The sequence below is a fragment of the Lepidochelys olivacea genome (assembly GCF_965140295.1).
Source record: "Lepidochelys olivacea isolate rLepOli2 genome assembly, chromosome: 14".
Classification (NCBI taxonomy): Eukaryota; Metazoa; Chordata; order Testudines; family Cheloniidae; genus Lepidochelys; species Lepidochelys olivacea.
Window position 1 is genome coordinate 15,264,492 of NC_140424.1, and position 13,393 is coordinate 15,277,884.

Below are 13,393 nucleotides of genomic sequence, written 5' to 3' on the forward strand. Positions count from 1 at the left end.
AGAGACCCTGTGAGTCCATGCACGATCCTTGGGGCATGGAATCCTAATGCTGTGCTGCTGTAAGCTTGGTACATCTTCCTTGTGTATTGCCACACGTGCCACAGTGAAGTGGCAGAGGCTCGTGCCCTGATTGCTTTGTTTATCCCTGTGATTAGTTGACATGTTGGCCTAAATCATCAGCTGGTGTAAGTGGGCATAGCTTCACTGACTTCAGTAGAGAAGATGCTGATTTGCTCCTGTTGAGGTTCTGAATTAATATTTACCCTCTTTCTCCCTGTACCCCCAATGCACCTTCCTAGCCACTAGAAGGAAATAAGGGTGCCTCTGCCTGCTTGGGGGATGCGAAGGGCTGGACAAGGTTGGTGGCAGCTCCATTCTGCTTATTCAGCATTCTTCCATGTTTCAGGCAGTGTGGGGAGAGCTCCTGTGATCTGCCTGTTCTTAGATAGAGCAAAAAGAGCTCCAAATTTATTCCTGGAGTTAGGCAGACCCAACTCCCGTTGATGTCAAAGTTGCACTTTCTTACTCCAAGGCAAAATTTGATGGACTCCACAAGAGCTATAGGATGAGTTTCTCTGGGGTAGACAAGACTCTCTGACTCAGCACGAAACAATTACAATCTAATAATCACTTTGGGAAGGATTGAGAAACTGTAGCTGTATTGCTCAGCTGCTTTGGATGCCTGTACAAGAATTGGAGCACAAAGCAGATGGATATCCAGACTCTCCTCCTGCCCATGCCACTGAACAATCTGATGTTGCAGCAAGATGGCAGCAGAAGGCTAGAAAGGGGCATGTTAATTAAAATCTCTTTTGAAATACAGCTGAAAAGTGGCCACTTTGTGGAATTTGTCCCATAGGGTCAATGCCTGTTGCAGCATCATACCATGGCAACCTACAAAAAGTTTTGACTGGGCAGTGGAGTGCCATTCTGCAGCAGTGTGGCATGATAGCATGTATTTTGGACCAGTTAATGTCCTCTCACATTAGGACATGTGATGAAGCCACATACCTTGGTGTTTCTAGCAATCCTGGTGCTTCTAGCTATATGATCTTTCCAAGGGTGCTGACGAGAATGTGTTCAACTTTCTCTAAAGGTTTACAAAACCAAAACCAAAAAAGTGAATGATAGGGTCATTTCCTGTGTCTAGCTTTACTCTTCATGCTAACACATCAGTCCTCATACTACTGGAGCCGTCTGTAGGAAAACAAGATGAAAAGGGCAGAATCCCATGGAGGAATGGTCCCTTCAGCTCCATCATTCTGTGAGAACTAAATTTCTCCATCCCCTTTATTTCTTTGCCTCCTCCAGGTCACCTCTGTGGCCTAGCTACCTCCAAGTCTGTGACTCATCACAGGCATAAGTATAAATCATTACTTAATCATCAGCCAATCAGCTTTGTCCACCTATGAACAATGCAAGAATCTTTTATGCAGGGATAGATTTGAACATATACCTCATTGTGAAGTAGGGATGTGCACCTGTGTGCCCCATAAATTGACTGTCCCTGTGGAGGGAAAGGGACATTGTTAAAATTCCCTTTTGTCTGACAATAAAAAAGAAAAGGAGTACTTGTGGCACCTTAGAGACTAACCAATTTATTTGAGCATAAGCTTTCGTGAGCTACAGCTCACTTCATCGGATGCATACTGTGGAAAGTGTAGAAGATCTTTTTATACACACAAAGCATGAAAAAATACCTCCCCCCACCCCACTCTCCTGCTGGTAATAGCTTATCTAAAGTGATCACTCTCCTTACAATGTGTATGATAATTAAGGTGGGCCATTTCCAGCACAAATCCAGGGTTTAACAAGAACGTCTGGGGTGGGAGGTAGGAAAAAACAAGGGGAAATAGGTTACCTTGCATAATGACTTAGCCACTCCCAGTCTCTATTCAAACCTAAGATAATTGTATCCAATTTGCAAATGAATTCCAATTCAACAGTTTCTGGCTGGAGTCTGGTTTTGAAGTTTTTTTGTTGTAATATCGCAACTTTCATGTCTGTAATCATTTGACCAGAGAGATTGAAGTGTTCTGCGACTGGTTTATGAATGTTATAATTCTTGACATCTGATTTGTGTCCATTTATTCTTTTACATAGCGACTGTCCAGTTTGACCAATGTACATGGCAGAGGGGCATTGCTGGCACATGATGGCATATATCACATTGGTGGATGTGCAAGTGAACGAGCCTCTGATAGTGTGGCTGATGTTATTAGGCCCTGTGATGGTGTCCCCTGAATAGATATGTGGGCACAGTTAGCAACGGGCTTTGTTGCAAGGATAGGTTCCTGGGTTAGTGATTCTCTTGTGTCCACAAGTAACACCTGAGATCACTGTTGCAAAGAGATGTTGTTGCAGTTTGCTGGCTGCATTTGATACCCACTTTTGCATACATCCCCTTCTCACAATCTACCCAGTATAGTTCGTTTCCCCTAACGTTAGTGCTGGTAAGATGAGGGCAATATATATATATATATATTTTAAATAGAAAGATGTCCCTGGGAAAGCAGGTGGGCTGGTGGGTGCGAAGGGGCTGGTGTATTACCAGAAATGACCTTTACCTCCTTTTTGGAGACGAGCTAGCTGCCACGTTGCCCACACTCTGCCTGGCACCTTTCCTTACCCTAGCAGATGTGTGTAGCACCATGCAGTTAGGGCTGAGTTGTCCTGTGCCATGTAACCCCTGTGCTTTAGAGCCTGGCTCCGATCTCAAACGGCTGTGAATTAGGAGTTGCCCCGTTTACACTAGGGCAGTTATACTGGTGTGAGACTGGAAGGGGCTCAGGGAGCAGGGTCCGGTGCTGGGCGGGGTGCAGCCTAGCGGCTATTGCTTCCCTGGGCGCGGATGGAAACGGGGCGAGGCTGGCGGCGTGATGCGGCCGGCAGGTAAGCCAAAGTGCAGCAGGATGGGCGGGGCCAAGGTTCATTAGTATTTATGAGCTCATTAGCATTCACCTTGTATCCGTATCAGTTCGCTTGTTAATATTCACCGATATATTAACCGTCAACTCCGTTTGAACAAGGCGGCTGCCCTGAGGCGGTATTCATGAGCCTGGCTCGCCGCCTCCTGATTGGCTCTTAGAGGGAGGTGGTCGTGTGAATTATTCATGAGCGCGTGGGGGGCCACGCCCATTTATTTGCATATCCGGTGAGCCCCGCCCACTTCCCGAGGTATCCGGGAAGGAGAGGCGGCGGCGCTAGCGGAGGAGCCCGTGGCCCAAGAGCCGGCGGCAGGCGACACCACAGTCCGCGGCCTCCTCCGGGCCCGGCCGGTCCAGCTAGCGCCCGTCAGGTGAATGTGAGGCCGAGCCGGGGGGGGGCGGCGGCACAAAGGACCGACACCCCCCCGGTCAGGGGGTGGGGGGGGTTGAGGGCCGGGCCGCCACGCTCCTGCGGGGCCCTCACCTGCCTGCCAGCCCGCCCGCCCGCCCGCAGAGCCGCCCTGGGCCTGGGAGCTCGGGGCTCCGCCGGGGAGTGGGACCCCAGGGGCGGGCTTGAGGCTGCCCCTGGTGTAGCTGTGAGGAGAAACCCTGGCTGCCCTGCGGTGGGGCTGGGGAGCCGGGGGGAGCGCTCATCTGGGCCTGCCGCTCCTCTTAGGGAGGCCGGGTACGAGGTGATGGGAAGTTGCCCCAGCAGGTAGGCGCTGGCTGGCCCTTTGGGGTGGAAATCCCCCCCTGGAACTGGGCTGCAATCGGTTCTCTAGCTAAACTGGGTGGATGTGTTTGATTTATACGTCTGTGCTCCTGGCACTAATCTCTGTACCGGTTTACACTACTTCAGAATACCTGACAGAAAGGAATTGCCACAATAACCCAAGCTCGCAAAAAGGGCTGGGCTCACTTGCATCATCTGCGCAACAAAAGGTCTTGTAGCATGCCTTAGAGGTGAACGAATGTGTCTTCTGGCCAAGCAACAACAGAAGCAGATTCCAGAGCCCTGGGACTTTACCCCATAGAATACCCTACCTCTGCTCCCCCTCCCCCATAGTGCAAATCTGGGTTGACACAGTCACAGAGAATGGGGCTTAGGGAACGAAATGACTTCAAAGGCAGGCAAGACCCAAATCAAATAGACTCATTTAGTGTCAAGACTAAGACAAATTATAAGTATATCCTGTGTGAGGGAAGGTATAGTTGCCAGATCAGGGTAAAACTTCAGTCCACAAGCAGTTTTGTTTCAGTGAAAACCTGAATACTTTGAAGTCTGAGTACATTCTGCAGTTGCCTTGTATCTTACTCATCAGTGGCCTTTTGGCAGGCATACATTCCAGCCAACGGTGGAATAGTCCAGCCAGTGATGTGTTAATGAACTAGGCAAGTAATTACTTTTGGTGTCCCTTTCCCAAAGACAAGCAGGTGTCTGTTGCATGACATCCCTGGGTCCATCCCATCTCTCTTCTTCTGTCTCACTCCCATGCTGGAGTGAGGAGCTTGTCTCCTCTAGAGTGTGTCTATGCTGCAATTAGACATCCACGGCTGGCCCATGCCAGCTGATTTGAGTTTGGACTAAAGTGCTGTTTAATCGCCGAATAGACATTCAGCTCGTCCTCTGGGACTCTCCCACCACACACAGTGCTACAGCCTGGGCTCCAGCTCCAGCCCGCATGTTTACATTGCAGTTAACAGCCCCTTAACCGGAGTCATCTGGCATAGGCCAGCTGTGAGTTTTTAATTGCTGTGTAGACATACCCCTAGATTGTTAACTTCTTTCTGCAGCCTGGTGCTCCTGGAGGTGGAGTCCTGAAGGGCAGAGTCTTCTGGCTGGCCCCGCCTTGCCACAGCCTGTGTTCTTGGGATAGTTTGAAAGCACTGGTAACTTTTGGCCATGTGGCTGCTGCTTGTGGTAGAAATGCTCTCAGAATTGACACCCTAAGTGGTTGCCTACCCAGCCTATGTTTGAAGCTCACTCTGGATAATGCTTGAGGCCGGATGCATTTCAGAGTATTGGACATCAGCTTTCTCCAACTTCTGTTAAGATTTCAAGCTTTAGATTTTTTTCTCCCAAGAGGCTTAATTTACTGCATTTGTTCTTTGATAGACATGTAAGCAATGACTGTAAGCTTCTCTCCCAATGGAGTTTCTCCCTTGCACCTATGAGAAACCTCAGCGCTTTGCTGTAGCTTCCCTAGTTTAATTGTTGATTGATTAGAGTGATTCATGGTTTATATTTCCCTGAGGCACAAATATAAATATTGGTTTTGCTTGTGGGAGTAGGTCAAGTACAGTCATGTGCCTACTTAGTTTTTCCTTCCAGGGGCTACCTGGCAGTAGATCAGGGGAGCATATAGCATCATGTCCTTAGGCACAGGTAATAATGTAATACATTAAATAGAACAAGCTACTTACACTTTAGAATGTCAAAGGGCAGTTGCTGGTAGTAATTTTGCTTTGTAGGTCTTCATCCTTATTACCTAGGCTCTACACTCAGACTAAATAGAAATGCTAAATAACTACCTGTTCTTTATCCTTTGGCATGCTCGGTTAGTGTATTTGTGTGTTATAATGACTAAGTACGGCGTGTGTTGAACTTAATTTTTTTCCAAACTTGCAGTAAGATTTGTGACAGTTTTTGGAATGCATTTCACATGGTATAGGGCAGGTGCCCTGCAACAACCGTTAGGTAGCACAATAGGAATCTATATTCCTGAGTTCTGTTTCATACCATGCTACTGACTTCCTGCGTGAGACTGAACAAATCAAGTAACCACTCTGCTTCCAGTTCCCCATTTGTAATTGGGTTAGTAATACTTCACTTCTGTTTGATGTGGCTTAGGCCTGGTCTGTATTTAAAACTTAGGTCGTCGACACTGGTACAGTGCTCAGCGGTGTGAAAAATCCACACACAGAGTGCCATAGCTATGCTGACCTAGCCCCTTGTGTAGACACAGGCTGTATCTACACTGTCACTTTCAGCGCTAAAACTTTAGTCCTTCAGGTCAAGTGAAAACACACCCCTGAGCAACAAAAGTATAGACAGTGCTTTATCACCGGGAGCCGCACTCCTGGTGATAAAGCTACGACCCCTCGTTCGGAGTGGTTATTTTTTATCAATGGGAGAGCTCTCCCCTGGCTACACGGCCCACGTGACTACACAGCCCACGTCACAGCACTGTCGCGGCAGCGCTGTAATGTAGGCAGTGTAGACATAAGCACAGCTAGATACAGGGAAGAAAGCTTCCATCAACCTTGCTACCTTTCCTACAGTGACAGGAAAAATCCCTTCTGTTGCTGTGGTCTGCATCTATATTATGAGGTTACGGCAGCCTAACTACAGTGCCATAGATATGTGGCTGTAGCATCATAGTATGGACATGGCCATAGTGTTTGTAAAGCAATTGGAGATTCTCTGAAGCACCCTATATATATATATATAAAACTAGTGTTACTAGAGTAGAGCCCTTAAAGTAAATTTCTCAAATTAGATTTCTGAAGTAGATAACAGTACAAAAAAGAGTTATGCTCATCTGAAGGGTAGGATGTATGGCGGGGGGAGAATGGGTGAAATACCAATAACTAAAAACCTTTGAATTGTGACCCAGCTACTTCACTGGCAACCTTACCCTTACCCTCTGAGTAGCCAATTGAGAACGCTTCAGTCAACAGGAATGCTATGACTGAGGGAGCCCAGGATGAGGCTGGATGCCAGAGGGAGGATGTTTGGTGAAATTCCCTGGGCTATTGAACTTCTTGCTTCTGGAGATCAGGATATGCACATCTCACCTTTTACTTTCCAATGTAAGGCTGATGTCTTTGTAGGTCAGCTTTTTCCTCTCCCTACAAAAGACTACATGTAGTGTCTCCCACCTTTCTGCATCTTACATGGCATTATTTCTAGAAACACAGTCTTGTCAAATAAGGATCAAAGATGGTCCATATGTACAGTGATTTTTTTCTCAATCTCTGCAGATTGCCCAGATGTTACGATGATAGGCTTTGTAGACATACCTAGATAGAGCTGTGTACTTGATCTTCAAAATATTTGCAAGATTCCTTCAACCACATTGTATGCAGTGGTGGTCCCAGAAGATTAGCGAGATAATGTGGGTGAGGCAATAACTTTTATTGAACCAACTTTCATTGGTGAGGGAGAGAGAAGCTTTTGAGCTTACAGAGCTCTTCTTCGGGTCTGAGAAATCTACTCTGTCTGTGTCACAGACAAATGCAAGATGGTACAGATTGTTTAGCATAAGTAGTTAACACACATTTCAAGTGAAATGGCTTGTTAACATCTTTCCAGCCGCAAGGGGAAAATGGGGAAGAGAAAAGGGGTGTGTGTGTGTTTGTGTGGGGGCATTAAATGGGTTACAGATTTTGGTAATAAACCATAAATCCAGTGTCTGGTCAGTCCCTGATTTTTGGTATCTAGCCAAAGCTATGAATGTAAGCTCCTGAGTTCATTTTTTGAAAGTGTTGTGCAGGTTGTCTTTGAGGATGAAGACTGTGAGGTCAGATTAAAGAGTGATCGCTTTCTAAAAAGTGTTCACCCACAGTGGATTTGGTTTTTTGGTCTCTTATAATTTTTTGGTGAGAGTTCATTTGAGAGCACGGTGATTGTTTGGTTTCTTCCACGTTGTTGGTGTTGGGGCATTTAGTGAATTGAATGAGGTATGCCACGTGTTGTGATAGGCACGTGTAGGACCCATGGATAATGAAAAATGTGGTGTGGGGGTGTTGACTATCCTTGCATTGGAGGGATGTCTAGAGGTTTTGCATCTGTTGTTCTGGCAGGGTCTGGTGCTGCTTTTAGTTTGTGTGTCTTGGTCCGTGGGGAGCTTGCTTCTGATGATGAGCTTGGAGAGGTTTGGGAGGTGTTTGAAGGCCAGAAGAGGGGGATCAGGAAAGATTTACTTCAGGGTTTTGTCATTGAGTATGCGTTGTAACTGTTCGATGATACCTGTATGGGCTGCCGGATAAGGTGTGTTGTGGGGGTGTGTATATATGTATGAGGATTTAAGTCATCAGCAAGTAGTTAGAATTTTTTTTCTACATCTTTCCTTTTGGTGCTGTTGTGGTAATAAGGAGCCTTTGTGATGTCCTTCTCAATAGACCCACCATATTTCTGGCCTAAAAACGTTATTGCAACATGACTTTCAAGGTACCATACCTTCCTTCTATCCTTGAGTCACCCATTGTATTGGGAGAGTATACCAAGAGCTCTGCATCACATCCAATAAATTTCTCTTCATAACATACTTTTCAAATGGAAAAGGCTTTTCTGTGCTATAGCATTTTGAAATCTCATGTATTCCAATGTTACCATGACATAGAGGGTACAAAGGAATCTTAATACAAGAGGTTTGGACAGAATTTCTGGACTCAGAAGGATTCGGTAGTTTTTAGCACTGTTCTGTGGTAGTGTATGAACTTGCATGGTTGACTTGAACACTTTTCCTTTACTTTCCAAGATTGCTTGGGAAACCCATCTTGGAAGCTTCAAACCTAGTGGGTGTGTGTGTGTGGTGGGAGGGTAGAGGATGGGGCACTGCCTACTGTCCCATTTAATGAGGATGGGGTAGGTTAACTTTTGACTGTTAACTTCTATGATTCTGCAGAAGCTAAAAGTAGACTTGGATGGGAGAACCTGTCGCATCATTCAGTCCTTCTCCTTGCTAGTGCAGGATTGTTCCTTAGAAGACACTTTTTAGCATTTTGTTCAGTATTTTAAAAAAAAAAAACTCCTAAGTGATGGGACTCCACCACTTGAGTTTTCCTCACAGTCTAATAGATTTCACTGCCAGAAAAGTTTTCCTGATATTCAGCCTAAACTGTCCCTCCTTTGACTTACTACTGGATTAAATATCTCATTCTGGGAAGGTGGTCTGGAAAATCCCTGTCTTGTGTCAGACTTGTGGGCTAGAGTGGCATCTCTGAGATCTCCAAGCTCTTTACATTCTGCAATTTTTCCTTTATTCAGACCTCTCTGCTGCTTTGTAATACTGCCCACTCTTTCGCAGTATCTCACTTGGCAACCAGTTGTTGCTGTAGCAGCTTGGATAAATTATAGCAGAGTGGATAAAAATAGATTTTTTGGTTTTTTTATTTAAAAAACTATTTGAAACTAATACCATGTACGTTAAGGCCTAAATTTATTCTAATCTATGATCTACTCGTTCTGAAATCTTGAAAAACATTGTTTCTCGTCACAATCAGTTCATTTCACGAACTACAGGTAATACTTCCTTTGTTTAATAAATCCGTTTTAAATGCCAAACGTGTTTTGATACACTCTTTTATGTATTCAGCACATTTAAAGTAGATTTATTTACTTAATTAACCAACTTTGAAATGCTGTGGTGTTTCTGGCATTCTTAATTGGACTTGAATTCCCATCCAAATAGAGCTTGACACAAAGCATAGGTAAAAATTAATCATCTATTACAGGGGTTGGCAACCTTTTAGAAGTGGTGTGCCGAGTCTTCATTTATTCACTCTAATTTAAGGTTTCGTGTGCCATTACTACATTTTAACGTTTTTTAGAAGGTCTCTTTCTATAAGTCTATATATTATATAACTAAACTATTGTTGTATGCAAACAAGGTTTTCAAAATGTTTAAGAATCTTCATTTAAAATTAAATTAAAATGCTGATCTTACACCGTCGGCCCGCTCAGCCCGCTGCTGGCCTGGGGTTCTGTTCACCTAGGCCGGAAGCGGGCTGAGCGGGCCTGTGGCTGGGACCCCAGCTGGCAAGGGGCCGGCAGCCAGAACCCCAGACCGGCAGCGGGCTGAGTGGGGCTGGTGGCCGGGACCCCAGACCGGCAGTGGGCTGAGCTGCTCAGCCCGCTGCCGGTCTGGGGTTCCGTCCGCCGGCTCCTGCCAGCCAGGGTCTCGGCTGCTGGCCCCCCTCAGCCCGCTGCTGGTCTGGAGTCCCGGCCCTGTCCGCATAGAGTAGGTATCTTAGTTTCTCCCTGGTTCTGGCCCATTCTCTTTCTCTGTCTGCACAGAGATGAGGGTGGGAGTGCACTGAGAACAGGGCTGGGGGTGAAGGAGCAGGCTGGGAGTTGGGGTGCAGGGTCTGGCCAGGAGCTAGAATGAGGGAGGGGGCTCAGGGTTGGGGCAGGAGGTTTGGGTGTGGAGTGCTTACCTGGGCAGCTCCCATTTGGTGCGAGGGGTGCAGGTGGGAATGTGTATGTGTGTGTGCATGTGTGCGTGCAGGAGCTCCCGTTTGGGGTGGGGGTGCAAAAGTCAGGGTGTGGGGCGGCTGGGTGTGTGAGGAGGGTGTAGGAGTCAGGACAGGGGGTTGGGGGGCTGGATATGTGGGGGGAGCTGGAGTCAGAGCTGGGGTTGGGGGGTGCAGGGGTCAGGGTATGGGGCTGGGGGTGTGTGTGGGGGTGAGGGCAGAGGGCTGGGGGTGTGGGCTAGGGTCGTGCGGGTGCTCCCAGCCCCCTGCCCTGTGCAGCTCACGGCAGGGGGCTGGAGGGGATATGCTGATTCCACCCCCTTCCCCGAGGTCCCTGGAGCAGAGAGCGGGCTGGGGCTCTGCTTTTCCATCTCCCCCTCCCCCTCCGTAGCAAGGGTCGTCAGCTGATCGGCCACAGGGGGGAGAGAAGGAGGGGCAGGAACCCAGCAGGCTGGGGGAAGAGGTGTGGGGAGGAGGAAGCTTGCCTGCCCCGCAAGGAGAGAGCGGTAGGTGGAGAAGAGTGGGCCGGGCCGGGCAGGATTTTTAATGGGACGCTGCTGTCCCTGGCTGACAGCAGCATGCCATTAAAAATGGGCTCACGTGTCATCGGTTACCGACCCCTGATCTAGTAAATAAAAAAATGCATTATTCACCATTTTCTAACATAATAAAATGTAAAAATTAAGAATCTGAATAAATGTAAATAAGTTATGATTGCTTAAATACATGGGTAGAGATGTAATATATCTTGCTGGTTTGCAATAAGAAGCACCATGTTCAGTGTAAAGGCTATATTTAGTTGCAATTCCACCATGTTTTTATGATTGAGTCTCATTAATTGATAACTATTCTTTAGGACAAGAAGTACAAATGCAAAACACAATTAATATCAATGATTTTAACAAGGTTTTCTGCTTACTGATTTAATTCATTGTTAAAATTGGTTATTTAAATTGCTTTGATTTAAATCAGTGCACCCTGAACTTAGATGGGTTTCAGAGTAGCAGCCGTGTTAGTCTGTATTCGCAAAAAGAAAAGCAGTACTTGTGGCACCTTAGAGGCTAACCAATTTATTTGAGCATAAGCTTTCGTGAGCTACAGCTCACTTCATCGGATGCATAAAGTGGAAAGTACAGTGAGGAGATTTTATATATACACACAGACCATGAAAAAATATACATTGTAAGGAGAGTGGTCACTTAAGATGAGCTATTACCAGCAGGAGAGTGGGGTGGGGGGAGAGAGAACCTTTTGAAGTGATAATCAAGGTGGGCCATTTCCAGAAGTTAACAAGAATGTCTGAGGAACAGTGGCGGGGGGAGGGGGGAAGAGGAATAAACAAGGGGAAATAGTTTCACTTAGTATAATGATTCAACCACTCCCAGTCTCTATTCAAGCCGAAGTTAATTGTATCCAATTTGCAAATTAATTCCAATTCAGCAGTCTCTCATTGGAGTCTGTTTTTGAAGTTTTTTTTGTTGAAGGATAGTCACTTTGAGATCAGAAATCGAGTGTCCAGAGAGATTCAAGTGTTCTCCGACTGGTTTATGAATGTTATAATTCTTGACATCTGATTTATGTTCATTTATTCTTTTACGTAGAGACTGTCCAGTTTGCCCAGTGTACATGGCAGAGGGGCATTGCTGGCACATGATGGCATATATCACATTGGTAGATGTGCAGGTGAACGAGCCTCCGATAGTATGGCTGATGTGATTAGGCCCTATGATGGTGTCCCCTGAATAGATATGTGGGCACAGTTGGCAACGGGCTTTGTTGCAAAGATAGGTTCCTGCGTTAGCGGTTCTGTTGTGTGGTTGCTGGTGAGTATTTGCTTCAGGTTGGGGGGCTGTCTGTAGGTAAGGACTGGCCTGTCTCCCAAGACTTGTGAGAGTGATGGGTCGTCCTTCAGCATAGGTTGTAGATCCTTGATGATGCATTGGAGAGGTTTTAGTTGGGGGCTGAAGGTGACGGCTAGTGGCGTTCTGTTATTTTCTTTGTTGGGCCTGTCCTGTAGTAGGTGACTTCTGGGTACTCTTCTGGCTCTGTCAATCTGTTTCTTCACTTCAGCAGGTGGGTATTGAGTTGTAAGAATGCTTGATAGAGATCTTGTAGGTGTTTGTCTCTGTCCGAGGGGTTGGAGCAAATGCGGTTGTATCGTAGATAGAGCTTGGCTGTAGACAATGGATCGTGTGGTGTGGTCTGGGTGAAAGCTGGAGGCATGTAGGTAGGAATAGCGGTCAGTAGGTTTCCGATATAGGGTGGTGTTTATGTGACCATTGTTTATTAGCACCGTAGTGTCCAGGAAGTGGATCTCGTGTGGACTGGTCCAGGCTGAGGGTGATGGTGGGATGGAAATTGTTGAAATCATGGTGGAATTCCTCAAGGGCCTCTTTTCCATGGGTCCAGATGATGAAGATGTCATCAATATAGCGCAAGTAGAGTAGGGGCATTAGGGGATGAGAGCTGAGGAAGCGTCCACTCTCCTTACAATCTATATTTTTTTGTCATGGTCTTTGTGTATATATAAAATCTCCTCACTGTATTTTCCACTGTATGCATCCGCTGAAGTGAGCTGTAGCTCACGAAAGCTTATGCTCAAACTGGTTAGTCTCTAAGGTGCCACAAGTACTCCTTTTCTTTGAACATAGATGGTAACTGTGCCAGTGATGAATATTTGAGTTTTAGAATACAGCAAGGGATTGTATCATTAAATTATATTGATCCCTTTTACAAGCTTAAAAAGTGGGAAATGGTATGCTTAAGTTCAGTTACCACTTTGCACTTGACCACCTCTAGCAGATTTTATTACCTGTGCCTGGAGAGTTGAGCTCACTTAAACACAGTAACCTTAAACATTAGTAGCTGAGTGCAGCTCTCTTGCTCTCTAATGTTAAGGGATCCTTTTAGAGATAAGGAGTAGCTCTCCATGACACTTGCTGTACTGATGCAAATAATTTTGCTAATATTTACTTCCATTTGGGTAAGTTCTAGTTCTTCAAAATGAAATTTTATGAAATCACTTAAACATACATTTTCTCACAACCAGTACTTGGCATTCATATGCGAGTAGTCCAAAGCTCTGTAAAGACAGAACGGATCCTCACAACGACATGTGAATTAAGTGAGTAAGCATTATAGAGAAACTGAGACAGAAAGGTGAAGTGACTTGCCCAAGGTCACATCAAGTCAATGGCAGAATTGGGAGTAGAATTTACAACTCCTAACTTGCAGTCTGGTTCTCTTTTCTTCTGGACATGCTCTCTCTC

The 13,393-nt window shown here is 46.0% G+C and overlaps 1 protein-coding gene across 3 annotated transcripts in view; it reads left to right on the forward strand.

The window, feature by feature from the left end:
- Nucleotides 1-3,179: 3,179 nt before the first annotated feature.
- LLGL2 (LLGL scribble cell polarity complex component 2) overlaps nucleotides 3,180-13,393 on the forward strand; it is a 62,628-nt gene continuing 52,414 nt past the window's right edge. For all 3 annotated transcript variants that reach the window (XM_084646788.1, XM_084646787.1, XM_084646789.1), the window contains exon 1: nucleotides 3,180-3,298. The gene's annotated coding sequence lies outside the window, so the exon portion shown is untranslated. The remainder of the gene's footprint in view (nucleotides 3,299-13,393) is intronic.